Source organism: Lactuca serriola, chromosome 1 (genome assembly GCF_051521515.1).
Source record: "Lactuca serriola cultivar US96UC23 chromosome 1, Lser_US96UC23_V15, whole genome shotgun sequence".
NCBI classification, from domain to species: Eukaryota; Viridiplantae; Streptophyta; class Magnoliopsida; order Asterales; family Asteraceae; genus Lactuca; species Lactuca serriola.
The window spans coordinates 207,511,003-207,532,709 of record NC_136408.1 but is presented as its reverse complement, the minus strand read 5'-3'; the positions used below and the strand labels follow the sequence as shown (position 1 = coordinate 207,532,709).

Sequence of the window (21,707 nt, the reverse complement as noted above, 5' to 3'; positions counted from 1 at the left end):
TTATTGTTTTTATGTCTTACAAGACGCAGAACGTCGTTTGCTTTCGAACGCGAGGCGTGGGACCCACGTGAGGGATCGGCTCCGTTCGGGAAACGCGGAAACAATCAACGATGAACCGGATGCCGCCCGAGCATAGACATAGCAAGAAAGAAAAAAAAAACGCACCTAAAACCTAAAAAAACGCAAACGGGCAACGAAAAAGGGGGTGCAACACGAGGACTTCCCAGGGGGTCACCCATCCTAGTACTACTCTCGCCCAAGCACGCTTAACTGCGGAGTTCTGATGGGATCCGGTGCATTAGTGCTGGTATGATCGCACCCGAAATACTATCCATGCTTATTGTTTTTATGTCTTACAAGACGCAGAACGTCGTTTGTTTTCGTACGCGAGGCGTGGGACCCACGTGAGGGATCGGCTCCGTTCGGGAAACGCGGAAACAATCAACGATGAACCGGATGCCGCCCGAGCATAGACATAGCAAGAAAGAAAAAAAAAACGCACCTAAAACCTAAAAAAACGCAAACGGGCAACGAAAAAGGGGGTGCAACACGAGGACTTCCCAGGGGGTCACCCATCCTAGTACTACTCTCGCCCAAGCACGCTTAACTGCGGAGTTCTGATGGGATCCGGTGCATTAGTGCTGGTATGATCGCACCCGAAATACTATCCATGCTTATTGTTTTTATGTCTTACAAGACGCAGAACGTCGTTTGCTTTCGTACGCGAGGCGTGGGACCCACGTGAGGGATCGGCTCCGTTCGGGAAACGCGGAAACAATCAACGATGAACCGGATGCCGCCCGAGCATAGACATAGCAAGAAAGAAAAAAAAACGCACCTAAAACCTAAAAAAACGCAAACGGGCAACGAAAAAGGGGGTGCAACACGAGGACTTCCCAGGGGGTCACCCATCCTAGTACTACTCTCGCCCAAGCACGCTTAACTGCGGAGTTCTGATGGGATCCGGTGCATTAGTGCTGGTATGATCGCACCCGAAATACTATCCATGCTTATTGTTTTTATGTCTTACAAGACGCAGAACGTCGTTTGCTTTCGAACGCGAGGCGTGGGACCCACGTGAGGGATCGGCTCCGTTCGGGAAACGCGGAAACAATCAACGATGAACCGGATGCCGCCCGAGCATAGACATAGCAAGAAAGAAAAAAAAAACGCACCTAAAACCTAAAAAAACGCAAACGGGCAACGAAAAAGGGGGTGCAACACGAGGACTTCCCAGGGGGTCACCCATCCTAGTACTACTCTCGCCCAAGCACGCTTAACTGCGGAGTTCTGATGGGATCCGGTGCATTAGTGCTGGTATGATCGCACCCGTAATACTATCCATGCTTATTGTTTTTATGTCTTACAAGACGCAGAACGTCGTTTGCTTTCGTACGCGAGGCGTGGGACCCACGTGAGGGATCGGCTCCGTTCGGGAAACGCGGAAACAATCAACGATGAACCGGATGCCGCCCGAGCATAGACATAGCAAGAAAGAAAAAAAAAACGCACCTAAAACCTAAAAAAACGCAAACGGGCAACGAAAAAGGGGGTGCAACACGAGGACTTCCCAGGGGGTCACCCATCCTAGTACTACTCTCGCCCAAGCACGCTTAACTGCGGAGTTCTGATGGGATCCGGTGCATTAGTGCTGGTATGATCGCACCCGAAATACTATCCATGCTTATTGTTTTTATGTCTTACAAGACGCAGAACGTCGTTTGCTTTCGTACGCGAGGCGTGGGACCCACGTGAGGGATCGGCTCCGTTCGGGAAACGCGGAAACAATCAACGATGAACCGGATGCCGCCCGAGCATAGACATAGCAAGAAAGAAAAAAAAACGCACCTAAAACCTAAAAAAACGCAAACGGGCAACGAAAAAGGGGGTGCAACACGAGGACTTCCCAGGGGGTCACCCATCCTAGTACTACTCTCGCCCAAGCACGCTTAACTGCGGAGTTCTGATGGGATCCAGTGCATTAGTGCTGGTATGATCGCACCCGAAATACTATCCATGCTTATTGTTTTTATGTCTTACAAGACGCAGAACGTCGTTTGCTTTCGAACGCGAGGCGTGGGACCCACGTGAGGGATCGGCTCCGTTCGGGAAACGCGGAAACAATCAACGATGAACCGGATGCCGCCCGAGCATAGACATAGCAAGAAAGAAAAAAAAAACGCACCTAAAACCTAAAAAAACGCAAACGGGCAACGAAAAAGGGGGTGCAACACGAGGACTTCCCAGGGGGTCACCCATCCTAGTACTACTCTCGCCCAAGCACGCTTAACTGCGGAGTTCTGATGGGATCCGGTGCATTAGTGCTGGTATGATCGCACCCGAAATACTATCCATGCTTATTGTTTTTATGTCTTACAAGACGCAGAACGTCGTTTGCTTTCGTACGCGAGGCGTGGGACCCACGTGAGGGATCGGCTCCGTCCGGGAAACGCGGAAACAATCAACGATGAACCGGATGCCGCCCGAGCATAGACATAGCAAGAAAGAAAAAAAAACGCACCTAAAACCTAAAAAAACGCAAACGGGCAACGAAAAAGGGGGTGCAACACGAGGACTTCCCAGGGGGTCACCCATCCTAGTACTACTCTCGCCCAAGCACGCTTAACTGCGGAGTTCTGATGGGATCCGGTGCATTAGTGCTGGTATGATCGCACCCGAAATACTATCCATGCTTATTGTTTTTATGTCTTACAAGACGCAGAACGTCGTTTGCTTTCGTACGCGAGGCGTGGGACCCACGTGAGGGATCGGCTCCGTTCGGGAAACGCGGAAACAATCAACGATGAACCGGATGCCGCCCGAGCATAGACATAGCAAGAAAGAAAAAAAAACGCACCTAAAACCTAAAAAAACGCAAACGGGCAACGAAAAAGGGGGTGCAACACGAGGACTTCCCAGGGGGTCACCCATCCTAGTACTACTCTCGCCCAAGCGCGCTTAACTGCGGAGTTCTGATGGGATCCGGTGCATTAGTGCTGGTATGATCGCACCCGAAATACTATCCATGCTTATTGTTTTTATGTCTTACAAGACGCAGAACGTCGTTTGCTTTCGTACGCGAGGCGTGGGACCCACGTGAGGGATCGGCTCCGTTCGGGAAACGCGGAAACAATCAACGATGAACCGGATGCCGCCCGAGCATAGACATAGCAAGAAAGAAAAAAAAAACGCACCTAAAACCTAAAAAAACGCAAACGGGCAACGAAAAAGGGGGTGCAACACGAGGACTTCCCAGGGGGTCACCCATCCTAGTACTACTCTCGCCCAAGCACGCTTAACTGCGGAGTTCTGATGGGATCCGGTGCATTAGTGCTGGTATGATCGCACCCGAAATACTATCCATGCTTATTGTTTTTATGTCTTACAAGACGCAGAACGTCGTTTGCTTTCGAACGCGAGGCGTGGGACCCACGTGAGGGATCGGCTCCGTTCGGGAAACGCGGAAACAATCAACGATGAACCGGATGCCGCCCGAGCATAGACATAGCAAGAAAGAAAAAAAAACGCACCTAAAACCTAAAAAAACGCAAACGGGCAACGAAAAAGGGGGTGCAACACGAGGACTTCCCAGGGGGTCACCCATCCTAGTACTACTCTCGCCCAAGCACGCTTAACTGCGGAGTTCTGATGGGATCCGGTGCATTAGTGCTGGTATGATCGCACCCGTAATACTATCCATGCTTATTCTTTTTATGTCTTACAAGACGCAGAACGTCGTTTGCTTTCGTACGCGAGGCGTGGGACCCACGTGAGGGATCGGCTCCGTTCGGGAAACGCGGAAACAATCAACGATGAACCGGATGCCGCCCGAGCATAGACATAGCAAGAAAGAAAAAAAAAACGCACCTAAAACCTAAAAAAACGCAAACGGGCAACGAAAAAGGGGGTGCAACACGAGGACTTCCCAGGGGGTCACCCATCCTAGTACTACTCTCGCCCAAGCACGCTTAACTGCGGAGTTCTGATGGGATCCGGTGCATTAGTGCTGGTATGATCGCACCCGAAATACTATCCATGCTTATTGTTTTTATGTCTTACAAGACGCAGAACGTCGTTTGCTTTCGTACGCGAGGCGTGGGACCCACGTGAGGGATCGGCTCCGTTCGGGAAACGCGGAAACAATCAACGATGAACCGGATGCCGCCCGAGCATAGACATAGCAAGAAAGAAAAAAAAACGCACCTAAAACCTAAAAAAACGCAAACGGGCAACGAAAAAGGGGGTGCAACACGAGGACTTCCCAGGGGGTCACCCATCCTAGTACTACTCTCGCCCAAGCACGCTTAACTGCGGAGTTCTGATGGGATCCGGTGCATTAGTGCTGGTATGATCGCACCCGAAATACTATCCATGCTTATTGTTTTTATGTCTTACAAGACGCAGAACGTCGTTTGCTTTCGAACGCGAGGCGTGGGACCCACGTGAGGGATCGGCTCCGTTCGGGAAACGCGGAAACAATCAACGATGAACCGGATGCCGCCCGAGCATAGACATAGCAAGAAAGAAAAAAAAAACGCACCTAAAACCTAAAAAAACGCAAACGGGCAACGAAAAAGGGGGTGCAACACGAGGACTTCCCAGGGGGTCACCCATCCTAGTACTACTCTCGCCCAAGCACGCTTAACTGCGGAGTTCTGATGGGATCCGGTGCATTAGTGCTGGTATGATCGCACCCGAAATACTATCCATGCTTATTGTTTTTATGTCTTACAAGACGCAGAACGTCGTTTGCTTTCGTACGCGAGGCGTGGGACCCACGTGAGGGATCGGCTCCGTCCGGGAAACGCGGAAACAATCAACGATGAACCGGATGCCGCCCGAGCATAGACATAGCAAGAAAGAAAAAAAAACGCACCTAAAACCTAAAAAAACGCAAACGGGCAACGAAAAAGGGGGTGCAACACGAGGACTTCCCAGGGGGTCACCCATCCTAGTACTACTCTCGCCCAAGCACGCTTAACTGCGGAGTTCTGATGGGATCCGGTGCATTAGTGCTGGTATGATCGCACCCGAAATACTATCCATGCTTATTGTTTTTATGTCTTACAAGACGCAGAACGTCGTTTGCTTTCGTACGCGAGGCGTGGGACCCACGTGAGGGATCGGCTCCGTTCGGGAAACGCGGAAACAATCAACGATGAACCGGATGCCGCCCGAGCATAGACATAGCAAGAAAGAAAAAAAAAACGCACCTAAAACCTAAAAAAACGCAAACGGGCAACGAAAAAGGGGGTGCAACACGAGGACTTCCCAGGGGGTCACCCATCCTAGTACTACTCTCGCCCAAGCACGCTTAACTGCGGAGTTCTGATGGGATCCGGTGCATTAGTGCTGGTATGATCGCACCCGAAATACTATCCATGCTTATTGTTTTTATGTCTTACAAGACGCAGAACGTCGTTTGCTTTCGTACGCGAGGCGTGGGACCCACGTGAGGGATCGGCTCCGTTCGGGAAACGCGGAAACAATCAACGATGAACCGGATGCCGCCCGAGCATAGACATAGCAAGAAAGAAAAAAAAAAACGCACCTAAAACCTAAAAAAACGCAAACGGGCAACGAAAAAGGGGGTGCAACACGAGGACTTCCCAGGGGGTCACCCATCCTAGTACTACTCTCGCCCAAGCACGCTTAACTGCGGAGTTCTGATGGGATCCGGTGCATTAGTGCTGGTATGATCGCACCCGAAATACTATCCATGCTTATTGTTTTTATGTCTTACAAGACGCAGAACGTCGTTTGCTTTCGTACGCGAGGCGTGGGACCCACGTGAGGGATCGGCTCCGTTCGGGAAACGCGGAAACAATCAACGATGAACCGGATGCCGCCCGAGCATAGACATAGCAAGAAAGAAAAAAAAAACGCACCTAAAACCTAAAAAAACGCAAACGGGCAACGAAAAAGGGGGTGCAACACGAGGACTTCCCAGGGGGTCACCCATCCTAGTACTACTCTCGCCCAAGCACGCTTAACTGCGGAGTTCTGATGGGATCCGGTGCATTAGTGCTGGTATGATCGCACCCGTAATACTATCCATGCTTATTCTTTTTATGTCTTACAAGACGCAGAACGTCGTTTGCTTTCGTACGCGAGGCGTGGGACCCACGTGAGGGATCGGCTCCGTTCGGGAAACGCGGAAACAATCAACGATGAACCGGATGCCGCCCGAGCATAGACATAGCAAGAAAGAAAAAAAAAACGCACCTAAAACCTAAAAAAACGCAAACGGGCAACGAAAAAGGGGGTGCAACACGAGGACTTCCCAGGGGGTCACCCATCCTAGTACTACTCTCGCCCAAGCACGCTTAACTGCGGAGTTCTGATGGGATCCGGTGCATTAGTGCTGGTATGATCGCACCCGAAATACTATCCATGCTTATTGTTTTTATGTCTTACAAGACGCAGAACGTCGTTTGCTTTCGTACGCGAGGCGTGGGACCCACGTGAGGGATCGGCTCCGTTCGGGAAACGCGGAAACAATCAACGATGAACCGGATGCCGCCCGAGCATAGACATAGCAAGAAAGAAAAAAAAACGCACCTAAAACCTAAAAAAACGCAAACGGGCAACGAAAAAGGGGGTGCAACACGAGGACTTCCCAGGGGGTCACCCATCCTAGTACTACTCTCGCCCAAGCACGCTTAACTGCGGAGTTCTGATGGGATCCGGTGCATTAGTGCTGGTATGATCGCACCCGAAATACTATCCATGCTTATTGTTTTTATGTCTTACAAGACGCAGAACGTCGTTTGCTTTCGAACGCGAGGCGTGGGACCCACGTGAGGGATCGGCTCCGTTCGGGAAACGCGGAAACAATCAACGATGAACCGGATGCCGCCCGAGCATAGACATAGCAAGAAAGAAAAAAAAAACGCACCTAAAACCTAAAAAAACGCAAACGGGCAACGAAAAAGGGGGTGCAACACGAGGACTTCCCAGGGGGTCACCCATCCTAGTACTACTCTCGCCCAAGCACGCTTAACTGCGGAGTTCTGATGGGATCCGGTGCATTAGTGCTGGTATGATCGCACCCGAAATACTATCCATGCTTATTGTTTTTATGTCTTACAAGACGCAGAACGTCGTTTGCTTTCGTACGCGAGGCGTGGGACCCACGTGAGGGATCGGCTCCGTTCGGGAAACGCGGAAACAATCAACGATGAACCGGATGCCGCCCGAGCATAGACATAGCAAGAAAGAAAAAAAAAAACGCACCTAAAACCTAAAAAAACGCAAACGGGCAACGAAAAAGGGGGTGCAACACGAGGACTTCCCAGGGGGTCACCCATCCTAGTACTACTCTCGCCCAAGCACGCTTAACTGCGGAGTTCTGATGGGATCCGGTGCATTAGTGCTGGTATGATCGCACCCGAAATACTATCCATGCTTATTGTTTTTATGTCTTACAAGACGCAGAACGTCGTTTGCTTTCGTACGCGAGGCGTGGGACCCACGTGAGGGATCGGCTCCGTTCGGGAAACGCGGAAACAATCAACGATGAACCGGATGCCGCCCGAGCATAGACATAGCAAGAAAGAAAAAAAAAACGCACCTAAAACCTAAAAAAACGCAAACGGGCAACGAAAAAGGGGGTGCAACACGAGGACTTCCCAGGGGGTCACCCATCCTAGTACTACTCTCGCCCAAGCACGCTTAACTGCGGAGTTCTGATGGGATCCGGTGCATTAGTGCTGGTATGATCGCACCCGTAATACTATCCATGCTTATTCTTTTTATGTCTTACAAGACGCAGAACGTCGTTTGCTTTCGTACGCGAGGCGTGGGACCCACGTGAGGGATCGGCTCCGTTCGGGAAACGCGGAAACAATCAACGATGAACCGGATGCCGCCCGAGCATAGACATAGCAAGAAAGAAAAAAAAAACGCACCTAAAACCTAAAAAAACGCAAACGGGCAACGAAAAAGGGGGTGCAACACGAGGACTTCCCAGGGGGTCACCCATCCTAGTACTACTCTCGCCCAAGCACGCTTAACTGCGGAGTTCTGATGGGATCCGGTGCATTAGTGCTGGTATGATCGCACCCGAAATACTATCCATGCTTATTGTTTTTATGTCTTACAAGACGCAGAACGTCGTTTGCTTTCGTACGCGAGGCGTGGGACCCACGTGAGGGATCGGCTCCGTTCGGGAAACGCGGAAACAATCAACGATGAACCGGATGCCGCCCGAGCATAGACATAGCAAGAAAGAAAAAAAAACGCACCTAAAACCTAAAAAAACGCAAACGGGCAACGAAAAAGGGGGTGCAACACGAGGACTTCCCAGGGGGTCACCCATCCTAGTACTACTCTCGCCCAAGCACGCTTAACTGCGGAGTTCTGATGGGATCCGGTGCATTAGTGCTGGTATGATCGCACCCGAAATACTATCCATGCTTATTGTTTTTATGTCTTACAAGACGCAGAACGTCGTTTGCTTTCGAACGCGAGGCGTGGGACCCACGTGAGGGATCGGCTCCGTTCGGGAAACGCGGAAACAATCAACGATGAACCGGATGCCGCCCGAGCATAGACATAGCAAGAAAGAAAAAAAAAACGCACCTAAAACCTAAAAAAACGCAAACGGGCAACGAAAAAGGGGGTGCAACACGAGGACTTCCCAGGGGGTCACCCATCCTAGTACTACTCTCGCCCAAGCACGCTTAACTGCGGAGTTCTGATGGGATCCGGTGCATTAGTGCTGGTATGATCGCACCCGAAATACTATCCATGCTTATTGTTTTTATGTCTTACAAGACGCAGAACGTCGTTTGCTTTCGTACGCGAGGCGTGGGACCCACGTGAGGGATCGGCTCCGTCCGGGAAACGCGGAAACAATCAACGATGAACCGGATGCCGCCCGAGCATAGACATAGCAAGAAAGAAAAAAAAACGCACCTAAAACCTAAAAAAACGCAAACGGGCAACGAAAAAGGGGGTGCAACACGAGGACTTCCCAGGGGGTCACCCATCCTAGTACTACTCTCGCCCAAGCACGCTTAACTGCGGAGTTCTGATGGGATCCGGTGCATTAGTGCTGGTATGATCGCACCCGAAATACTATCCATGCTTATTGTTTTTATGTCTTACAAGACGCAGAACGTCGTTTGCTTTCGTACGCGAGGCGTGGGACCCACGTGAGGGATCGGCTCCGTTCGGGAAACGCGGAAACAATCAACGATGAACCGGATGCCGCCCGAGCATAGACATAGCAAGAAAGAAAAAAAAACGCACCTAAAACCTAAAAAAACGCAAACGGGCAACGAAAAAGGGGGTGCAACACGAGGACTTCCCAGGGGGTCACCCATCCTAGTACTACTCTCGCCCAAGCACGCTTAACTGCGGAGTTCTGATGGGATCCGGTGCATTAGTGCTGGTATGATCGCACCCGAAATACTATCCATGCTTATTGTTTTTATGTCTTACAAGACGCAGAACGTCGTTTGCTTTCGAACGCGAGGCGTGGGACCCACGTGAGGGATCGGCTCCGTTCGGGAAACGCGGAAACAATCAACGATGAACCGGATGCCGCCCGAGCATAGACATAGCAAGAAAGAAAAAAAAAACGCACCTAAAACCTAAAAAAACGCAAACGGGCAACGAAAAAGGGGGTGCAACACGAGGACTTCCCAGGGGGTCACCCATCCTAGTACTACTCTCGCCCAAGCACGCTTAACTGCGGAGTTCTGATGGGATCCGGTGCATTAGTGCTGGTATGATCGCACCCGAAATACTATCCATGCTTATTGTTTTTATGTCTTACAAGACGCAGAACGTCGTTTGCTTTCGTACGCGAGGCGTGGGACCCACGTGAGGGATCGGCTCCGTTCGGGAAACGCGGAAACAATCAACGATGAACCGGATGCCGCCCGAGCATAGACATAGCAAGAAAGAAAAAAAAAACGCACCTAAAACCTAAAAAAACGCAAACGGGCAACGAAAAAGGGGGTGCAACACGAGGACTTCCCAGGGGGTCACCCATCCTAGTACTACTCTCGCCCAAGCACGCTTAACTGCGGAGTTCTGATGGGATCCGGTGCATTAGTGCTGGTATGATCGCACCCGAAATACTATCCATGCTTATTGTTTTTATGTCTTACAAGACGCAGAACGTCGTTTGCTTTCGTACGCGAGGCGTGGGACCCACGTGAGGGATCGGCTCCGTTCGGGAAACGCGGAAACAATCAACGATGAACCGGATGCCGCCCGAGCATAGACATAGCAAGAAAGAAAAAAAAACGCACCTAAAACCTAAAAAAACGCAAACGGGCAACGAAAAAGGGGGTGCAACACGAGGACTTCCCAGGGGGTCACCCATCCTAGTACTACTCTCGCCCAAGCACGCTTAACTGCGGAGTTCTGATGGGATCCGGTGCATTAGTGCTGGTATGATCGCACCCGAAATACTATCCATGCTTATTGTTTTTATGTCTTACAAGACGCAGAACGTCGTTTGCTTTCGAACGCGAGGCGTGGGACCCACGTGAGGGATCGGCTCCGTTCGGGAAACGCGGAAACAATCAACGATGAACCGGATGCCGCCCGAGCATAGACATAGCAAGAAAGAAAAAAAAACGCACCTAAAACCTAAAAAAACGCAAACGGGCAACGAAAAAGGGGGTGCAACACGAGGACTTCCCAGGGGGTCACCCATCCTAGTACTACTCTCGCCCAAGCACGCTTAACTGCGGAGTTCTGATGGGATCCGGTGCATTAGTGCTGGTATGATCGCACCCGTAATACTATCCATGCTTATTCTTTTTATGTCTTACAAGACGCAGAACGTCGTTTGCTTTCGTACGCGAGGCGTGGGACCCACGTGAGGGATCGGCTCCGTTCGGGAAACGCGGAAACAATCAACGATGAACCGGATGCCGCCCGAGCATAGACATAGCAAGAAAGAAAAAAAAAACGCACCTAAAACCTAAAAAAACGCAAACGGGCAACGAAAAAGGGGGTGCAACACGAGGACTTCCCAGGGGGTCACCCATCCTAGTACTACTCTCGCCCAAGCACGCTTAACTGCGGAGTTCTGATGGGATCCGGTGCATTAGTGCTGGTATGATCGCACCCGAAATACTATCCATGCTTATTGTTTTTATGTCTTACAAGACGCAGAACGTCGTTTGCTTTCGTACGCGAGGCGTGGGACCCACGTGAGGGATCGGCTCCGTTCGGGAAACGCGGAAACAATCAACGATGAACCGGATGCCGCCCGAGCATAGACATAGCAAGAAAGAAAAAAAAACGCACCTAAAACCTAAAAAAACGCAAACGGGCAACGAAAAAGGGGGTGCAACACGAGGACTTCCCAGGGGGTCACCCATCCTAGTACTACTCTCGCCCAAGCACGCTTAACTGCGGAGTTCTGATGGGATCCGGTGCATTAGTGCTGGTATGATCGCACCCGAAATACTATCCATGCTTATTGTTTTTATGTCTTACAAGACGCAGAACGTCGTTTGCTTTCGAACGCGAGGCGTGGGACCCACGTGAGGGATCGGCTCCGTTCGGGAAACGCGGAAACAATCAACGATGAACCGGATGCCGCCCGAGCATAGACATAGCAAGAAAGAAAAAAAAAACGCACCTAAAACCTAAAAAAACGCAAACGGGCAACGAAAAAGGGGGTGCAACACGAGGACTTCCCAGGGGGTCACCCATCCTAGTACTACTCTCGCCCAAGCACGCTTAACTGCGGAGTTCTGATGGGATCCGGTGCATTAGTGCTGGTATGATCGCACCCGAAATACTATCCATGCTTATTGTTTTTATGTCTTACAAGACGCAGAACGTCGTTTGCTTTCGTACGCGAGGCGTGGGACCCACGTGAGGGATCGGCTCCGTCCGGGAAACGCGGAAACAATCAACGATGAACCGGATGCCGCCCGAGCATAGACATAGCAAGAAAGAAAAAAAAACGCACCTAAAACCTAAAAAAACGCAAACGGGCAACGAAAAAGGGGGTGCAACACGAGGACTTCCCAGGGGGTCACCCATCCTAGTACTACTCTCGCCCAAGCACGCTTAACTGCGGAGTTCTGATGGGATCCGGTGCATTAGTGCTGGTATGATCGCACCCGAAATACTATCCATGCTTATTGTTTTTATGTCTTACAAGACGCAGAACGTCGTTTGCTTTCGTACGCGAGGCGTGGGACCCACGTGAGGGATCGGCTCCGTTCGGGAAACGCGGAAACAATCAACGATGAACCGGATGCCGCCCGAGCATAGACATAGCAAGAAAGAAAAAAAAAACGCACCTAAAACCTAAAAAAACGCAAACGGGCAACGAAAAAGGGGGTGCAACACGAGGACTTCCCAGGGGGTCACCCATCCTAGTACTACTCTCGCCCAAGCACGCTTAACTGCGGAGTTCTGATGGGATCCGGTGCATTAGTGCTGGTATGATCGCACCCGAAATACTATCCATGCTTATTGTTTTTATGTCTTACAAGACGCAGAACGTCGTTTGCTTTCGAACGCGAGGCGTGGGACCCACGTGAGGGATCGGCTCCGTTCGGGAAACGCGGAAACAATCAACGATGAACCGGATGCCGCCCGAGCATAGACATAGCAAGAAAGAAAAAAAAAACGCACCTAAAACCTAAAAAAACGCAAACGGGCAACGAAAAAGGGGGTGCAACACGAGGACTTCCCAGGGGGTCACCCATCCTAGTACTACTCTCGCCCAAGCACGCTTAACTGCGGAGTTCTGATGGGATCCGGTGCATTAGTGCTGGTATGATCGCACCCGAAATACTATCCATGCTTATTGTTTTTATGTCTTACAAGACGCAGAACGTCGTTTGCTTTCGTACGCGAGGCGTGGGACCCACGTGAGGGATCGGCTCCGTCCGGGAAACGCGGAAACAATCAACGATGAACCGGATGCCGCCCGAGCATAGACATAGCAAGAAAGAAAAAAAAACGCACCTAAAACCTAAAAAAACGCAAACGGGCAACGAAAAAGGGGGTGCAACACGAGGACTTCCCAGGGGGTCACCCATCCTAGTACTACTCTCGCCCAAGCACGCTTAACTGCGGAGTTCTGATGGGATCCGGTGCATTAGTGCTGGTATGATCGCACCCGAAATACTATCCATGCTTATTGTTTTTATGTCTTACAAGACGCAGAACGTCGTTTGCTTTCGTACGCGAGGCGTGGGACCCACGTGAGGGATCGGCTCCGTTCGGGAAACGCGGAAACAATCAACGATGAACCGGATGCCGCCCGAGCATAGACATAGCAAGAAAGAAAAAAAAAACGCACCTAAAACCTAAAAAAACGCAAACGGGCAACGAAAAAGGGGTGCAACACGAGGACTTCCCAGGGGGTCACCCATCCTAGTACTACTCTCGCCCAAGCACGCTTAACTGCGGAGTTCTGATGGGATCCGGTGCATTAGTGCTGGTATGATCGCACCCGAAATACTATCCATGCTTATTGTTTTTATGTCTTACAAGACGCAGAACGTCGTTTGCTTTCGTACGCGAGGCGTGGGACCCACGTGAGGGATCGGCTCCGTTCGGGAAACGCGGAAACAATCAACGATGAACCGGATGCCGCCCGAGCATAGACATAGCAAGAAAGAAAAAAAAAAACGCACCTAAAACCTAAAAAAACGCAAACGGGCAACGAAAAAGGGGGTGCAACACGAGGACTTCCCAGGGGGTCACCCATCCTAGTACTACTCTCGCCCAAGCACGCTTAACTGCGGAGTTCTGATGGGATCCGGTGCATTAGTGCTGGTATGATCGCACCCGAAATACTATCCATGCTTATTGTTTTTATGTCTTACAAGACGCAGAACGTCGTTTGCTTTCGTACGCGAGGCGTGGGACCCACGTGAGGGATCGGCTCCGTTCGGGAAACGCGGAAACAATCAACGATGAACCGGATGCCGCCCGAGCATAGACATAGCAAGAAAGAAAAAAAAAACGCACCTAAAACCTAAAAAAACGCAAACGGGCAACGAAAAAGGGGGTGCAACACGAGGACTTCCCAGGGGGTCACCCATCCTATTACTACTCTCGCCCAAGCACGCTTAACTGCGGAGTTCTGATGGGATCCGGTGCATTAGTGCTGGTATGATCGCTCCCGTAATACTATCCATGCTTATTCTTTTTATGTCTTACAAGACGCAGAACGTCGTTTGCTTTCGTACGCGAGGCGTGGGACCCACGTGAGGGATCGGCTCCGTTCGGGAAACGCGGAAACAATCAACGATGAACCGGATGCCGCCCGAGCATAGACATAGCAAGAAAGAAAAAAAAAACGCACCTAAAACCTAAAAAAACGCAAACGGGCAACGAAAAAGGGGGTGCAACACGAGGACTTCCCAGGGGGTCACCCATCCTAGTACTACTCTCGCCCAAGCACGCTTAACTGCGGAGTTCTGATGGGATCCGGTGCATTAGTGCTGGTATGATCGCACCCGAAATACTATCCATGCTTATTGTTTTTATGTCTTACAAGACGCAGAACGTCGTTTGCTTTCGTACGCGAGGCGTGGGACCCACGTGAGGGATCGGCTCCGTTCGGGAAACGCGGAAACAATCAACGATGAACCGGATGCCGCCCGAGCATAGACATAGCAAGAAAGAAAAAAAAACGCACCTAAAACCTAAAAAAACGCAAACGGGCAACGAAAAAGGGGGTGCAACACGAGGACTTCCCAGGGGGTCACCCATCCTAGTACTACTCTCGCCCAAGCACGCTTAACTGCGGAGTTCTGATGGGATCCGGTGCATTAGTGCTGGTATGATCGCACCCGAAATACTATCCATGCTTATTGTTTTTATGTCTTACAAGACGCAGAACGTCGTTTGCTTTCGAACGCGAGGCGTGGGACCCACGTGAGGGATCGGCTCCGTTCGGGAAACGCGGAAACAATCAACGATGAACCGGATGCCGCCCGAGCATAGACATAGCAAGAAAGAAAAAAAAAACGCACCTAAAACCTAAAAAAACGCAAACGGGCAACGAAAAAGGGGGTGCAACACGAGGACTTCCCAGGGGGTCACCCATCCTAGTACTACTCTCGCCCAAGCACGCTTAACTGCGGAGTTCTGATGGGATCCGGTGCATTAGTGCTGGTATGATCGCACCCGAAATACTATCCATGCTTATTGTTTTTATGTCTTACAAGACGCAGAACGTCGTTTGCTTTCGTACGCGAGGCGTGGGACCCACGTGAGGGATCGGCTCCGTTCGGGAAACGCGGAAACAATCAACGATGAACCGGATGCCGCCCGAGCATAGACATAGCAAGAAAGAAAAAAAAAAACGCACCTAAAACCTAAAAAAACGCAAACGGGCAACGAAAAAGGGGGTGCAACACGAGGACTTCCCAGGGGGTCACCCATCCTAGTACTACTCTCGCCCAAGCACGCTTAACTGCGGAGTTCTGATGGGATCCGGTGCATTAGTGCTGGTATGATCGCACCCGAAATACTATCCATGCTTATTGTTTTTATGTCTTACAAGACGCAGAACGTCGTTTGCTTTCGTACGCGAGGCGTGGGACCCACGTGAGGGATCGGCTCCGTTCGGGAAACGCGGAAACAATCAACGATGAACCGGATGCCGCCCGAGCATAGACATAGCAAGAAAGAAAAAAAAAACGCACCTAAAACCTAAAAAAACGCAAACGGGCAACGAAAAAGGGGGTGCAACACGAGGACTTCCCAGGGGGTCACCCATCCTAGTACTACTCTCGCCCAAGCACGCTTAACTGCGGAGTTCTGATGGGATCCGGTGCATTAGTGCTGGTATGATCGCACCCGTAATACTATCCATGCTTATTCTTTTTATGTCTTACAAGACGCAGAACGTCGTTTGCTTTCGTACGCGAGGCGTGGGACCCACGTGAGGGATCGGCTCCGTTCGGGAAACGCGGAAACAATCAACGATGAACCGGATGCCGCCCGAGCATAGACATAGCAAGAAAGAAAAAAAAAACGCACCTAAAACCTAAAAAAACGCAAACGGGCAACGAAAAAGGGGGTGCAACACGAGGACTTCCCAGGGGGTCACCCATCCTAGTACTACTCTCGCCCAAGCACGCTTAACTGCGGAGTTCTGATGGGATCCGGTGCATTAGTGCTGGTATGATCGCACCCGAAATACTATCCATGCTTATTGTTTTTATGTCTTACAAGACGCAGAACGTCGTTTGCTTTCGTACGCGAGGCGTGGGACCCACGTGAGGGATCGGCTCCGTTCGGGAAACGCGGAAACAATCAACGATGAACCGGATGCCGCCCGAGCATAGACATAGCAAGAAAGAAAAAAAAACGCACCTAAAACCTAAAAAAACGCAAACGGGCAACGAAAAAGGGGGTGCAACACGAGGACTTCCCAGGGGGTCACCCATCCTAGTACTACTCTCGCCCAAGCACGCTTAACTGCGGAGTTCTGATGGGATCCGGTGCATTAGTGCTGGTATGATCGCACCCGAAATACTATCCATGCTTATTGTTTTTATGTCTTACAAGACGCAGAACGTCGTTTGCTTTCGAACGCGAGGCGTGGGACCCACGTGAGGGATCGGCTCCGTTCGGGAAACGCGGAAACAATCAACGATGAACCGGATGCCGCCCGAGCATAGACATAGCAAGAAAGAAAAAAAAAACGCACCTAAAACCTAAAAAAACGCAAACGGGCAACGAAAAAGGGGGTGCAACACGAGGACTTCCCAGGGGGTCACCCATCCTAGTACTACTCTCGCCCAAGCACGCTTAACTGCGGAGTTCTGATGGGATCCGGTGCATTAGTGCTGGTATGATCGCACCCGAAATACTATCCATGCTTATTGTTTTTATGTCTTACAAGACGCAGAACGTCGTTTGCTTTCGTACGCGAGGCGTGGGACCCACGTGAGGGATCGGCTCCGTTCGGGAAACGCGGAAACAATCAACGATGAACCGGATGCCGCCCGAGCATAGACATAGCAAGAAAGAAAAAAAAAACGCACCTAAAACCTAAAAAAACGCAAACGGGCAACGAAAAAGGGGGTGCAACACGAGGACTTCCCAGGGGGTCACCCATCCTAGTACTACTCTAGCCCAAGCACGCTTAACTGCGGAGTTCTGATGGGATCCGGTGCATTAGTGCTGGTATGATCGCACCCGAAATACTATCCATGCTTATTGTTTTTATGTCTTACAAGACGCAGAACGTCGTTTGCTTTCGTACGCGAGGCGTGGGACCCACGTGAGGGATCGACTCCGTTCGGGAAACGCGGAAACAATCAACGATGAACCGGATGCCGCCCGAGCATAGACATAGCAAGAAAGAAAAAAAAACGCACCTAAAACCTAAAAAAACGCAAACGGGCAACGAAAAAGGGGGTGCAACACGAGGACTTCCCAGGGGGTCACCCATCCTAGTACTACTCTCGCCCAAGCACGCTTAACTGCGGAGTTCTGATGGGATCCGGTGCATTAGTGCTGGTATGATCGCACCCGAAATACTATCCATGCTTATTGTTTTTATGTCTTACAAGACGCAGAACGTCGTTTGCTTTCGTACGCGAGGCGTGGGACCCACGTGAGGGATCGGCTCCGTTCGGGAAACGCGGAAACAATCAACGATGAACCGGATGCCGCCCGAGCATAGACATAGCAAGAAAGAAAAAAAAAACGCACCTAAAACCTAAAAAAACGCAAACGGGCAACGAAAAAGGGGGTGCAACACGAGGACTTCCCAGGGGGTCACCCATCCTAGTACTACTCTCGCCCAAGCACGCTTAACTGCGGAGTTCTGATGGGATCCGGTGCATTAGTGCCGGTATGATCGCACCCGAAATACTATCCATGCTTATTGTTTTTATGTCTTACAAGACGCAGAACGTCGTTTGCTTTCGAACGCGAGGCGTGGGACCCACGTGAGGGATCGGCTCCGTTCGGGAAACGCGGAAACAATCAACGATGAACCGGATGCCGCCCGAGCATAGACATAGCAAGAAAGAAAAAAAAAACGCACCTAAAACCTAAAAAAACGCAAACGGGCAACGAAAAAGGGGGTGCAACACGAGGACTTCCCAGGGGGTCACCCGTCCTAGTACTACTCTCGCCCACGCACGCTTAACTGCGGAGTTCTGATGGGATCCGGTGCATTAGTGCTGGTATGATCGCACCCGAAATACTATCCATGCTTATTGTTTTTATGTCTTACAAGACGCAGAACGTCGTTTGCTTTCGTACGCGAGGCGTGGGACCCACGTGAGGGATCGGCTCCGTTCGGGAAACGCGGAAACAATCAACGATGAACCGGATGCCGCCCGAGCATAGACATAGCAAGAAAGAAAAAAAAAACGCACCTAAAACCTAAAAAAACGCAAACGGGCAACGAAAAAGGGGGTGCAACACGAGGACTTCCCAGGGGGTCACCCATCCTAGTACTACTCTCGCCCAAGCACGCTTAACTGCGGAGTTCTGATGGGATCCGGTGCATTAGTGCTGGTATGATCGCACCCGAAATACTATCCATGCTTATTGTTTTTATGTCTTACAAGACGCAGAACGTCGTTTGCTTTCGTACGCGAGGCGTGGGACCCACGTGAGGGATCGGCTCCGTTCGGGAAACGCGGAAACAATCAACGATGAACCGGATGCCGCCCGAGCATAGACATAGCAAGAAAGAAAAAAAAACGCACCTAAAACCTAAAAAAACGCAAACGGGCAACGAAAAAGGTGGTGCAACACGAGGACTTCCCAGGGGGTCACCCATCCTAGTACTACTCTCGCCCAAGCACGCTTAACTGCGGAGTTCTGATGGGATCCGGTGCATTAGTGCTGGTATGATCGCACCCGAAATACTATCCATGCTTATTGTTTTTATGTCTTACAAGACGCAGAACGTCGTTTGCTTTCGTACGCGAGGCGTGGGACCCACGTGAGGGATCGGCTCCGTTCGGGAAACGCGGAAACAATCAACGATGAACCGGATGCCGCCCGAGCATAGACATAGCAAGAAAGAAAAAAAAAACGCACCTAAAACCTAAAAAAACGCAAACGGGCAACGAAAAAGGGGGTGCAACACGAGGACTTCCCAGGGGGTCACCCATCCTAGTACTACTCTCGCCCAAGCACGCTTAACTGCGGAGTTCTGATGGGATCCGGTGCATTAGTGCTGGTATGATCGCACCCGAAATACTATCCATGCTTATTGTTTTTATGTCTTACAAGACGCAGAACGTCGTTTGCTTTCGAACGCGAGGCGTGGGACCCACGTGAGGGATCGGCTCCGTTCGGGAAACGCGGAAACAATCAACGATGAACCGGATGCCGCCCGAGCATAGACATAGCAAGAAAGAAAAAAAAAACGCACCTAAAACCTAAAAAAACGCAAACGGGCAACGAAAAAGGGGGTGCAACACGAGGACTTCCCAGGGGGTCACCCATCCTAGTACTACTCTCGCCCAAGCACGCTTAACTGCGGAGTTCTGATGGGATCCGGTGCATTAGTGCTGGTATGATCGCACCCGAAATACTATCCATGCTTATTGTTTTTATGTCTTACAAGACGCAGAACGTCGTTTGCTTTCGAACGCGAGGCGTGGGACCCACGTGAGGGATCGGCTCCGTTCGGGAAACGCGGAAACAATCAACGATGAACCGGATGCCGCCCGAGCATAGACATAGCAAGAAAGAAAAAAAAAACGCACCTAAAACCTAAAAAAACGCAAACGGGCAACGAAAAAGGGGGTGCAACACGAGGACTTCCCAGGGGGTCACCCATCCTAGTACTACTCTCGCCCAAGCACGCTTAACTGCGGAGTTCTGATGGGATCCGGTGCATTAGTGCTGGTATGATCGCACCCGAAATACTATCCATGCTTATTGTTTTTATGTCTTACAAGACGCAGAACGTCGTTTGCTTTCGTACGCGAGGCGTGGGACCCACGTGAGGGATCGGCTCCGTTCGGGAAACGCGGAAACAATCAACGATGAACCGGATGCCGCCCGAGCATAGACATAGCAAGAAAGAAAAAAAAAACGCACCTAAAACCTAAAAAAACGCAAACGGGCAACGAAAAAGGGGGTGCAACACGAGGACTTCCCAGGGGGTCACCCATCCTAGTACTACTCTCGCCCAAGCACGCTTAACTGCGGAGTTCTGATGGGATCCGGTGCATTAGTGCTGGTATGATCGCACCCGAAATACTATCCATGCTTATTGTTTTTATGTCTTACAAGACGCAGAACGTCGTTTGCTTTCGTACGCGAGGCGTGGGACCCACGTGAGGGATCGGCTCCGTTCGGGAAACGCGGAAACAATCAACGATGAACCGGATGCCGCCCGAGCATAGACATAGCAAGAAAGAAAAAAAAAACGCACCTAAAACCTAAAAAAACGCAAACGGGCAACGAAAAAGGGGGTGCAACACGAGGACTTCCCAGGGGGTCACCCATCCTAGTACTACTCTCGCCCAAGCACGCTTAACTGCGGAGTTCTGATGGGATCCGGTGCATTAGTGCTGGTATGATCGCACCCGAAATACTATCCATGCTTATTGTTTTTATGTCTTACAAGACGCAGAACGTCGTTTGCTTTCGAACGCGAGGCGTGGGACCCACGTGAGGGATCGGCTCCGTTCGGGAAACGCGGAAACAATCAACGATGAACCGGATGCCGCCCGAGCATAGACATAGCAAGAAAGAAAAAAAAAAACGCACCTAAAACCTAAAAAAACGCAAACGGGCAACGAAAAAGGGGGTGCAACACGAGGACTTCCCAGGGGGTCACCCATCCTAGTACTACTCTCGCCCAAGCACGCTTAAATGCGGAGTTCTGATGGGATCCGGTGCATTAGTGCTGGTATGATCGCACCCGAAATACTATCCATGCTTATTGTTTTTATGTCTTACAAGACGCAGAACGTCGTTTGCTTTCGTACGCGAGGCGTGGGACCCACGTGAGGGATCGGCTCCGTTCGGGAAACGCGGAAACAATCAACGATGAACCGGATGCCGCCCGAGCATAGACATAGCAAGAAAGAAAAAAAAAACGCACCTAAAACCTAAAAAAACGCAAACGGGCAACGAAAAAGGGGGTGCAACACGAGGACTTCCCAGGGGGTCACCCATCCTAGTACTACTCTCGCCCAAGCACGCTTAACTGCGGAGTTCTGATGGGATCCGGTGCATTAGTGCCGGTATGATCGCACCCGAAATACTATCCATGCTTATTGTTTTTATGTCTTACAAGACGCAGAACGTCGTTTGCTTTCGAACGCGAGGCGTGGGACCCACGTGAGGGATCGGCTCCGTTCGGGAAACGCGGAAACAATCAACGATGAACCGGATGCCGCCCGAGCATAGACATAGCAAGAAAGAAAAAAAAAACGCACCTAAAACCTAAAAAAACGCAAACGGGCAACGAAAAAGGGGGTGCAACACGAGGACTTCCCAGGGGGTCACCCGTCCTAGTACTACTCTCGCCCACGCACGCTTAACTGCGGAGTTCTGATGGGATCCGGTGCATTAGTGCTGGTATGATCGCACCCGAAATACTATCCATGCTTATTGTTTTTATGTCTTACAAGACGCAGAACGTCGTTTGCTTTCGTACGCGAGGCGTGGGACCCACGTGAGGGATCGGCTCCGTTCGGGAAACGCGGAAACAATCAACGATGAACCGGATGCCGCCCGAGCATAGACATAGCAAGAAAGAAAAA

General features: G+C 50.8%; 64 non-coding genes across 64 annotated transcripts; all 64 read right to left on the bottom strand.

The window, feature by feature from the left end:
- Positions 1-202: 202 nt before the first annotated feature.
- On the bottom strand, positions 203-321 carry LOC145081890 (5S ribosomal RNA). Its single transcript, XR_013696431.1, has one exon. It is a non-coding gene; the product is annotated as a 5S ribosomal RNA (ribosomal RNA).
- Positions 322-539: 218 nt separating this feature from the next.
- On the bottom strand, positions 540-658 carry LOC145081889 (5S ribosomal RNA). Its single transcript, XR_013696430.1, has one exon. It is a non-coding gene; the product is annotated as a 5S ribosomal RNA (ribosomal RNA).
- A 217-nt stretch (positions 659-875) lies between these two features.
- Positions 876-994, bottom strand: LOC145081888 (5S ribosomal RNA). Its single transcript, XR_013696429.1, has one exon. It is a non-coding gene; the product is annotated as a 5S ribosomal RNA (ribosomal RNA).
- Positions 995-1,212: 218 nt separating this feature from the next.
- On the bottom strand, positions 1,213-1,331 carry LOC145081887 (5S ribosomal RNA). Its single transcript, XR_013696428.1, has one exon. It is a non-coding gene; the product is annotated as a 5S ribosomal RNA (ribosomal RNA).
- A 218-nt stretch (positions 1,332-1,549) lies between these two features.
- Positions 1,550-1,668, bottom strand: LOC145081886 (5S ribosomal RNA). The gene has a single exon (XR_013696427.1). It is a non-coding gene; the product is annotated as a 5S ribosomal RNA (ribosomal RNA).
- A 217-nt stretch (positions 1,669-1,885) lies between these two features.
- Positions 1,886-2,004, bottom strand: LOC145083329 (5S ribosomal RNA). Its single transcript, XR_013697804.1, has one exon. It is a non-coding gene; the product is annotated as a 5S ribosomal RNA (ribosomal RNA).
- Positions 2,005-2,222: 218 nt separating this feature from the next.
- LOC145081885 (5S ribosomal RNA) lies at positions 2,223-2,341 on the bottom strand. Its single transcript, XR_013696426.1, has one exon. It is a non-coding gene; the product is annotated as a 5S ribosomal RNA (ribosomal RNA).
- A 217-nt stretch (positions 2,342-2,558) lies between these two features.
- LOC145081883 (5S ribosomal RNA) lies at positions 2,559-2,677 on the bottom strand. The gene has a single exon (XR_013696424.1). It is a non-coding gene; the product is annotated as a 5S ribosomal RNA (ribosomal RNA).
- A 217-nt stretch (positions 2,678-2,894) lies between these two features.
- Positions 2,895-3,013, bottom strand: LOC145084390 (5S ribosomal RNA). The gene has a single exon (XR_013698835.1). It is a non-coding gene; the product is annotated as a 5S ribosomal RNA (ribosomal RNA).
- A 218-nt stretch (positions 3,014-3,231) lies between these two features.
- LOC145081882 (5S ribosomal RNA) lies at positions 3,232-3,350 on the bottom strand. The gene has a single exon (XR_013696423.1). It is a non-coding gene; the product is annotated as a 5S ribosomal RNA (ribosomal RNA).
- Positions 3,351-3,567: 217 nt separating this feature from the next.
- Positions 3,568-3,686, bottom strand: LOC145081881 (5S ribosomal RNA). The gene has a single exon (XR_013696422.1). It is a non-coding gene; the product is annotated as a 5S ribosomal RNA (ribosomal RNA).
- Positions 3,687-3,904: 218 nt separating this feature from the next.
- LOC145081880 (5S ribosomal RNA) lies at positions 3,905-4,023 on the bottom strand. The gene has a single exon (XR_013696421.1). It is a non-coding gene; the product is annotated as a 5S ribosomal RNA (ribosomal RNA).
- A 217-nt stretch (positions 4,024-4,240) lies between these two features.
- On the bottom strand, positions 4,241-4,359 carry LOC145081879 (5S ribosomal RNA). Its single transcript, XR_013696420.1, has one exon. It is a non-coding gene; the product is annotated as a 5S ribosomal RNA (ribosomal RNA).
- Positions 4,360-4,577: 218 nt separating this feature from the next.
- LOC145081878 (5S ribosomal RNA) lies at positions 4,578-4,696 on the bottom strand. Its single transcript, XR_013696419.1, has one exon. It is a non-coding gene; the product is annotated as a 5S ribosomal RNA (ribosomal RNA).
- A 217-nt stretch (positions 4,697-4,913) lies between these two features.
- Positions 4,914-5,032, bottom strand: LOC145081877 (5S ribosomal RNA). The gene has a single exon (XR_013696418.1). It is a non-coding gene; the product is annotated as a 5S ribosomal RNA (ribosomal RNA).
- A 218-nt stretch (positions 5,033-5,250) lies between these two features.
- On the bottom strand, positions 5,251-5,369 carry LOC145081875 (5S ribosomal RNA). The gene has a single exon (XR_013696417.1). It is a non-coding gene; the product is annotated as a 5S ribosomal RNA (ribosomal RNA).
- Positions 5,370-5,588: 219 nt separating this feature from the next.
- LOC145081874 (5S ribosomal RNA) lies at positions 5,589-5,707 on the bottom strand. Its single transcript, XR_013696416.1, has one exon. It is a non-coding gene; the product is annotated as a 5S ribosomal RNA (ribosomal RNA).
- Positions 5,708-5,925: 218 nt separating this feature from the next.
- LOC145081873 (5S ribosomal RNA) lies at positions 5,926-6,044 on the bottom strand. The gene has a single exon (XR_013696415.1). It is a non-coding gene; the product is annotated as a 5S ribosomal RNA (ribosomal RNA).
- Positions 6,045-6,262: 218 nt separating this feature from the next.
- LOC145081871 (5S ribosomal RNA) lies at positions 6,263-6,381 on the bottom strand. The gene has a single exon (XR_013696413.1). It is a non-coding gene; the product is annotated as a 5S ribosomal RNA (ribosomal RNA).
- A 217-nt stretch (positions 6,382-6,598) lies between these two features.
- Positions 6,599-6,717, bottom strand: LOC145081870 (5S ribosomal RNA). Its single transcript, XR_013696412.1, has one exon. It is a non-coding gene; the product is annotated as a 5S ribosomal RNA (ribosomal RNA).
- A 218-nt stretch (positions 6,718-6,935) lies between these two features.
- Positions 6,936-7,054, bottom strand: LOC145081869 (5S ribosomal RNA). Its single transcript, XR_013696411.1, has one exon. It is a non-coding gene; the product is annotated as a 5S ribosomal RNA (ribosomal RNA).
- A 219-nt stretch (positions 7,055-7,273) lies between these two features.
- LOC145081868 (5S ribosomal RNA) lies at positions 7,274-7,392 on the bottom strand. Its single transcript, XR_013696410.1, has one exon. It is a non-coding gene; the product is annotated as a 5S ribosomal RNA (ribosomal RNA).
- A 218-nt stretch (positions 7,393-7,610) lies between these two features.
- Positions 7,611-7,729, bottom strand: LOC145081867 (5S ribosomal RNA). Its single transcript, XR_013696409.1, has one exon. It is a non-coding gene; the product is annotated as a 5S ribosomal RNA (ribosomal RNA).
- Positions 7,730-7,947: 218 nt separating this feature from the next.
- Positions 7,948-8,066, bottom strand: LOC145081865 (5S ribosomal RNA). Its single transcript, XR_013696407.1, has one exon. It is a non-coding gene; the product is annotated as a 5S ribosomal RNA (ribosomal RNA).
- A 217-nt stretch (positions 8,067-8,283) lies between these two features.
- On the bottom strand, positions 8,284-8,402 carry LOC145081864 (5S ribosomal RNA). Its single transcript, XR_013696406.1, has one exon. It is a non-coding gene; the product is annotated as a 5S ribosomal RNA (ribosomal RNA).
- Positions 8,403-8,620: 218 nt separating this feature from the next.
- LOC145081863 (5S ribosomal RNA) lies at positions 8,621-8,739 on the bottom strand. The gene has a single exon (XR_013696405.1). It is a non-coding gene; the product is annotated as a 5S ribosomal RNA (ribosomal RNA).
- A 217-nt stretch (positions 8,740-8,956) lies between these two features.
- Positions 8,957-9,075, bottom strand: LOC145081862 (5S ribosomal RNA). The gene has a single exon (XR_013696404.1). It is a non-coding gene; the product is annotated as a 5S ribosomal RNA (ribosomal RNA).
- Positions 9,076-9,292: 217 nt separating this feature from the next.
- LOC145081861 (5S ribosomal RNA) lies at positions 9,293-9,411 on the bottom strand. The gene has a single exon (XR_013696403.1). It is a non-coding gene; the product is annotated as a 5S ribosomal RNA (ribosomal RNA).
- Positions 9,412-9,629: 218 nt separating this feature from the next.
- Positions 9,630-9,748, bottom strand: LOC145081859 (5S ribosomal RNA). Its single transcript, XR_013696401.1, has one exon. It is a non-coding gene; the product is annotated as a 5S ribosomal RNA (ribosomal RNA).
- A 218-nt stretch (positions 9,749-9,966) lies between these two features.
- On the bottom strand, positions 9,967-10,085 carry LOC145081858 (5S ribosomal RNA). Its single transcript, XR_013696400.1, has one exon. It is a non-coding gene; the product is annotated as a 5S ribosomal RNA (ribosomal RNA).
- Positions 10,086-10,302: 217 nt separating this feature from the next.
- LOC145081857 (5S ribosomal RNA) lies at positions 10,303-10,421 on the bottom strand. Its single transcript, XR_013696399.1, has one exon. It is a non-coding gene; the product is annotated as a 5S ribosomal RNA (ribosomal RNA).
- Positions 10,422-10,638: 217 nt separating this feature from the next.
- On the bottom strand, positions 10,639-10,757 carry LOC145081856 (5S ribosomal RNA). The gene has a single exon (XR_013696398.1). It is a non-coding gene; the product is annotated as a 5S ribosomal RNA (ribosomal RNA).
- A 218-nt stretch (positions 10,758-10,975) lies between these two features.
- Positions 10,976-11,094, bottom strand: LOC145081855 (5S ribosomal RNA). The gene has a single exon (XR_013696397.1). It is a non-coding gene; the product is annotated as a 5S ribosomal RNA (ribosomal RNA).
- A 217-nt stretch (positions 11,095-11,311) lies between these two features.
- On the bottom strand, positions 11,312-11,430 carry LOC145081854 (5S ribosomal RNA). Its single transcript, XR_013696396.1, has one exon. It is a non-coding gene; the product is annotated as a 5S ribosomal RNA (ribosomal RNA).
- A 218-nt stretch (positions 11,431-11,648) lies between these two features.
- Positions 11,649-11,767, bottom strand: LOC145081853 (5S ribosomal RNA). The gene has a single exon (XR_013696395.1). It is a non-coding gene; the product is annotated as a 5S ribosomal RNA (ribosomal RNA).
- Positions 11,768-11,984: 217 nt separating this feature from the next.
- On the bottom strand, positions 11,985-12,103 carry LOC145081852 (5S ribosomal RNA). The gene has a single exon (XR_013696394.1). It is a non-coding gene; the product is annotated as a 5S ribosomal RNA (ribosomal RNA).
- Positions 12,104-12,321: 218 nt separating this feature from the next.
- Positions 12,322-12,440, bottom strand: LOC145081851 (5S ribosomal RNA). The gene has a single exon (XR_013696393.1). It is a non-coding gene; the product is annotated as a 5S ribosomal RNA (ribosomal RNA).
- A 218-nt stretch (positions 12,441-12,658) lies between these two features.
- On the bottom strand, positions 12,659-12,777 carry LOC145081850 (5S ribosomal RNA). Its single transcript, XR_013696392.1, has one exon. It is a non-coding gene; the product is annotated as a 5S ribosomal RNA (ribosomal RNA).
- Positions 12,778-12,994: 217 nt separating this feature from the next.
- On the bottom strand, positions 12,995-13,113 carry LOC145081848 (5S ribosomal RNA). The gene has a single exon (XR_013696390.1). It is a non-coding gene; the product is annotated as a 5S ribosomal RNA (ribosomal RNA).
- A 217-nt stretch (positions 13,114-13,330) lies between these two features.
- On the bottom strand, positions 13,331-13,449 carry LOC145081847 (5S ribosomal RNA). The gene has a single exon (XR_013696389.1). It is a non-coding gene; the product is annotated as a 5S ribosomal RNA (ribosomal RNA).
- Positions 13,450-13,668: 219 nt separating this feature from the next.
- On the bottom strand, positions 13,669-13,787 carry LOC145081846 (5S ribosomal RNA). Its single transcript, XR_013696388.1, has one exon. It is a non-coding gene; the product is annotated as a 5S ribosomal RNA (ribosomal RNA).
- Positions 13,788-14,005: 218 nt separating this feature from the next.
- LOC145085094 (5S ribosomal RNA) lies at positions 14,006-14,124 on the bottom strand. The gene has a single exon (XR_013699508.1). It is a non-coding gene; the product is annotated as a 5S ribosomal RNA (ribosomal RNA).
- Positions 14,125-14,342: 218 nt separating this feature from the next.
- LOC145081845 (5S ribosomal RNA) lies at positions 14,343-14,461 on the bottom strand. The gene has a single exon (XR_013696387.1). It is a non-coding gene; the product is annotated as a 5S ribosomal RNA (ribosomal RNA).
- A 217-nt stretch (positions 14,462-14,678) lies between these two features.
- Positions 14,679-14,797, bottom strand: LOC145081844 (5S ribosomal RNA). The gene has a single exon (XR_013696386.1). It is a non-coding gene; the product is annotated as a 5S ribosomal RNA (ribosomal RNA).
- A 218-nt stretch (positions 14,798-15,015) lies between these two features.
- LOC145081843 (5S ribosomal RNA) lies at positions 15,016-15,134 on the bottom strand. Its single transcript, XR_013696385.1, has one exon. It is a non-coding gene; the product is annotated as a 5S ribosomal RNA (ribosomal RNA).
- Positions 15,135-15,353: 219 nt separating this feature from the next.
- On the bottom strand, positions 15,354-15,472 carry LOC145081842 (5S ribosomal RNA). Its single transcript, XR_013696384.1, has one exon. It is a non-coding gene; the product is annotated as a 5S ribosomal RNA (ribosomal RNA).
- A 218-nt stretch (positions 15,473-15,690) lies between these two features.
- On the bottom strand, positions 15,691-15,809 carry LOC145081841 (5S ribosomal RNA). Its single transcript, XR_013696383.1, has one exon. It is a non-coding gene; the product is annotated as a 5S ribosomal RNA (ribosomal RNA).
- Positions 15,810-16,027: 218 nt separating this feature from the next.
- Positions 16,028-16,146, bottom strand: LOC145081840 (5S ribosomal RNA). Its single transcript, XR_013696382.1, has one exon. It is a non-coding gene; the product is annotated as a 5S ribosomal RNA (ribosomal RNA).
- Positions 16,147-16,363: 217 nt separating this feature from the next.
- LOC145081839 (5S ribosomal RNA) lies at positions 16,364-16,482 on the bottom strand. Its single transcript, XR_013696381.1, has one exon. It is a non-coding gene; the product is annotated as a 5S ribosomal RNA (ribosomal RNA).
- Positions 16,483-16,700: 218 nt separating this feature from the next.
- LOC145081837 (5S ribosomal RNA) lies at positions 16,701-16,819 on the bottom strand. Its single transcript, XR_013696379.1, has one exon. It is a non-coding gene; the product is annotated as a 5S ribosomal RNA (ribosomal RNA).
- Positions 16,820-17,037: 218 nt separating this feature from the next.
- Positions 17,038-17,156, bottom strand: LOC145084563 (5S ribosomal RNA). The gene has a single exon (XR_013699005.1). It is a non-coding gene; the product is annotated as a 5S ribosomal RNA (ribosomal RNA).
- A 217-nt stretch (positions 17,157-17,373) lies between these two features.
- Positions 17,374-17,492, bottom strand: LOC145081836 (5S ribosomal RNA). The gene has a single exon (XR_013696378.1). It is a non-coding gene; the product is annotated as a 5S ribosomal RNA (ribosomal RNA).
- Positions 17,493-17,710: 218 nt separating this feature from the next.
- Positions 17,711-17,829, bottom strand: LOC145082840 (5S ribosomal RNA). The gene has a single exon (XR_013697342.1). It is a non-coding gene; the product is annotated as a 5S ribosomal RNA (ribosomal RNA).
- Positions 17,830-18,047: 218 nt separating this feature from the next.
- On the bottom strand, positions 18,048-18,166 carry LOC145084835 (5S ribosomal RNA). Its single transcript, XR_013699263.1, has one exon. It is a non-coding gene; the product is annotated as a 5S ribosomal RNA (ribosomal RNA).
- Positions 18,167-18,384: 218 nt separating this feature from the next.
- Positions 18,385-18,503, bottom strand: LOC145081835 (5S ribosomal RNA). The gene has a single exon (XR_013696377.1). It is a non-coding gene; the product is annotated as a 5S ribosomal RNA (ribosomal RNA).
- Positions 18,504-18,720: 217 nt separating this feature from the next.
- On the bottom strand, positions 18,721-18,839 carry LOC145083939 (5S ribosomal RNA). The gene has a single exon (XR_013698400.1). It is a non-coding gene; the product is annotated as a 5S ribosomal RNA (ribosomal RNA).
- A 218-nt stretch (positions 18,840-19,057) lies between these two features.
- On the bottom strand, positions 19,058-19,176 carry LOC145081834 (5S ribosomal RNA). Its single transcript, XR_013696376.1, has one exon. It is a non-coding gene; the product is annotated as a 5S ribosomal RNA (ribosomal RNA).
- A 218-nt stretch (positions 19,177-19,394) lies between these two features.
- Positions 19,395-19,513, bottom strand: LOC145081833 (5S ribosomal RNA). The gene has a single exon (XR_013696375.1). It is a non-coding gene; the product is annotated as a 5S ribosomal RNA (ribosomal RNA).
- Positions 19,514-19,731: 218 nt separating this feature from the next.
- Positions 19,732-19,850, bottom strand: LOC145081832 (5S ribosomal RNA). The gene has a single exon (XR_013696374.1). It is a non-coding gene; the product is annotated as a 5S ribosomal RNA (ribosomal RNA).
- Positions 19,851-20,068: 218 nt separating this feature from the next.
- LOC145081831 (5S ribosomal RNA) lies at positions 20,069-20,187 on the bottom strand. The gene has a single exon (XR_013696373.1). It is a non-coding gene; the product is annotated as a 5S ribosomal RNA (ribosomal RNA).
- Positions 20,188-20,405: 218 nt separating this feature from the next.
- LOC145081830 (5S ribosomal RNA) lies at positions 20,406-20,524 on the bottom strand. The gene has a single exon (XR_013696372.1). It is a non-coding gene; the product is annotated as a 5S ribosomal RNA (ribosomal RNA).
- A 219-nt stretch (positions 20,525-20,743) lies between these two features.
- On the bottom strand, positions 20,744-20,862 carry LOC145084706 (5S ribosomal RNA). The gene has a single exon (XR_013699138.1). It is a non-coding gene; the product is annotated as a 5S ribosomal RNA (ribosomal RNA).
- Positions 20,863-21,080: 218 nt separating this feature from the next.
- On the bottom strand, positions 21,081-21,199 carry LOC145082839 (5S ribosomal RNA). Its single transcript, XR_013697341.1, has one exon. It is a non-coding gene; the product is annotated as a 5S ribosomal RNA (ribosomal RNA).
- Positions 21,200-21,417: 218 nt separating this feature from the next.
- On the bottom strand, positions 21,418-21,536 carry LOC145084834 (5S ribosomal RNA). Its single transcript, XR_013699262.1, has one exon. It is a non-coding gene; the product is annotated as a 5S ribosomal RNA (ribosomal RNA).
- Between the last annotated feature and the right edge of the window lie 171 nt (positions 21,537-21,707).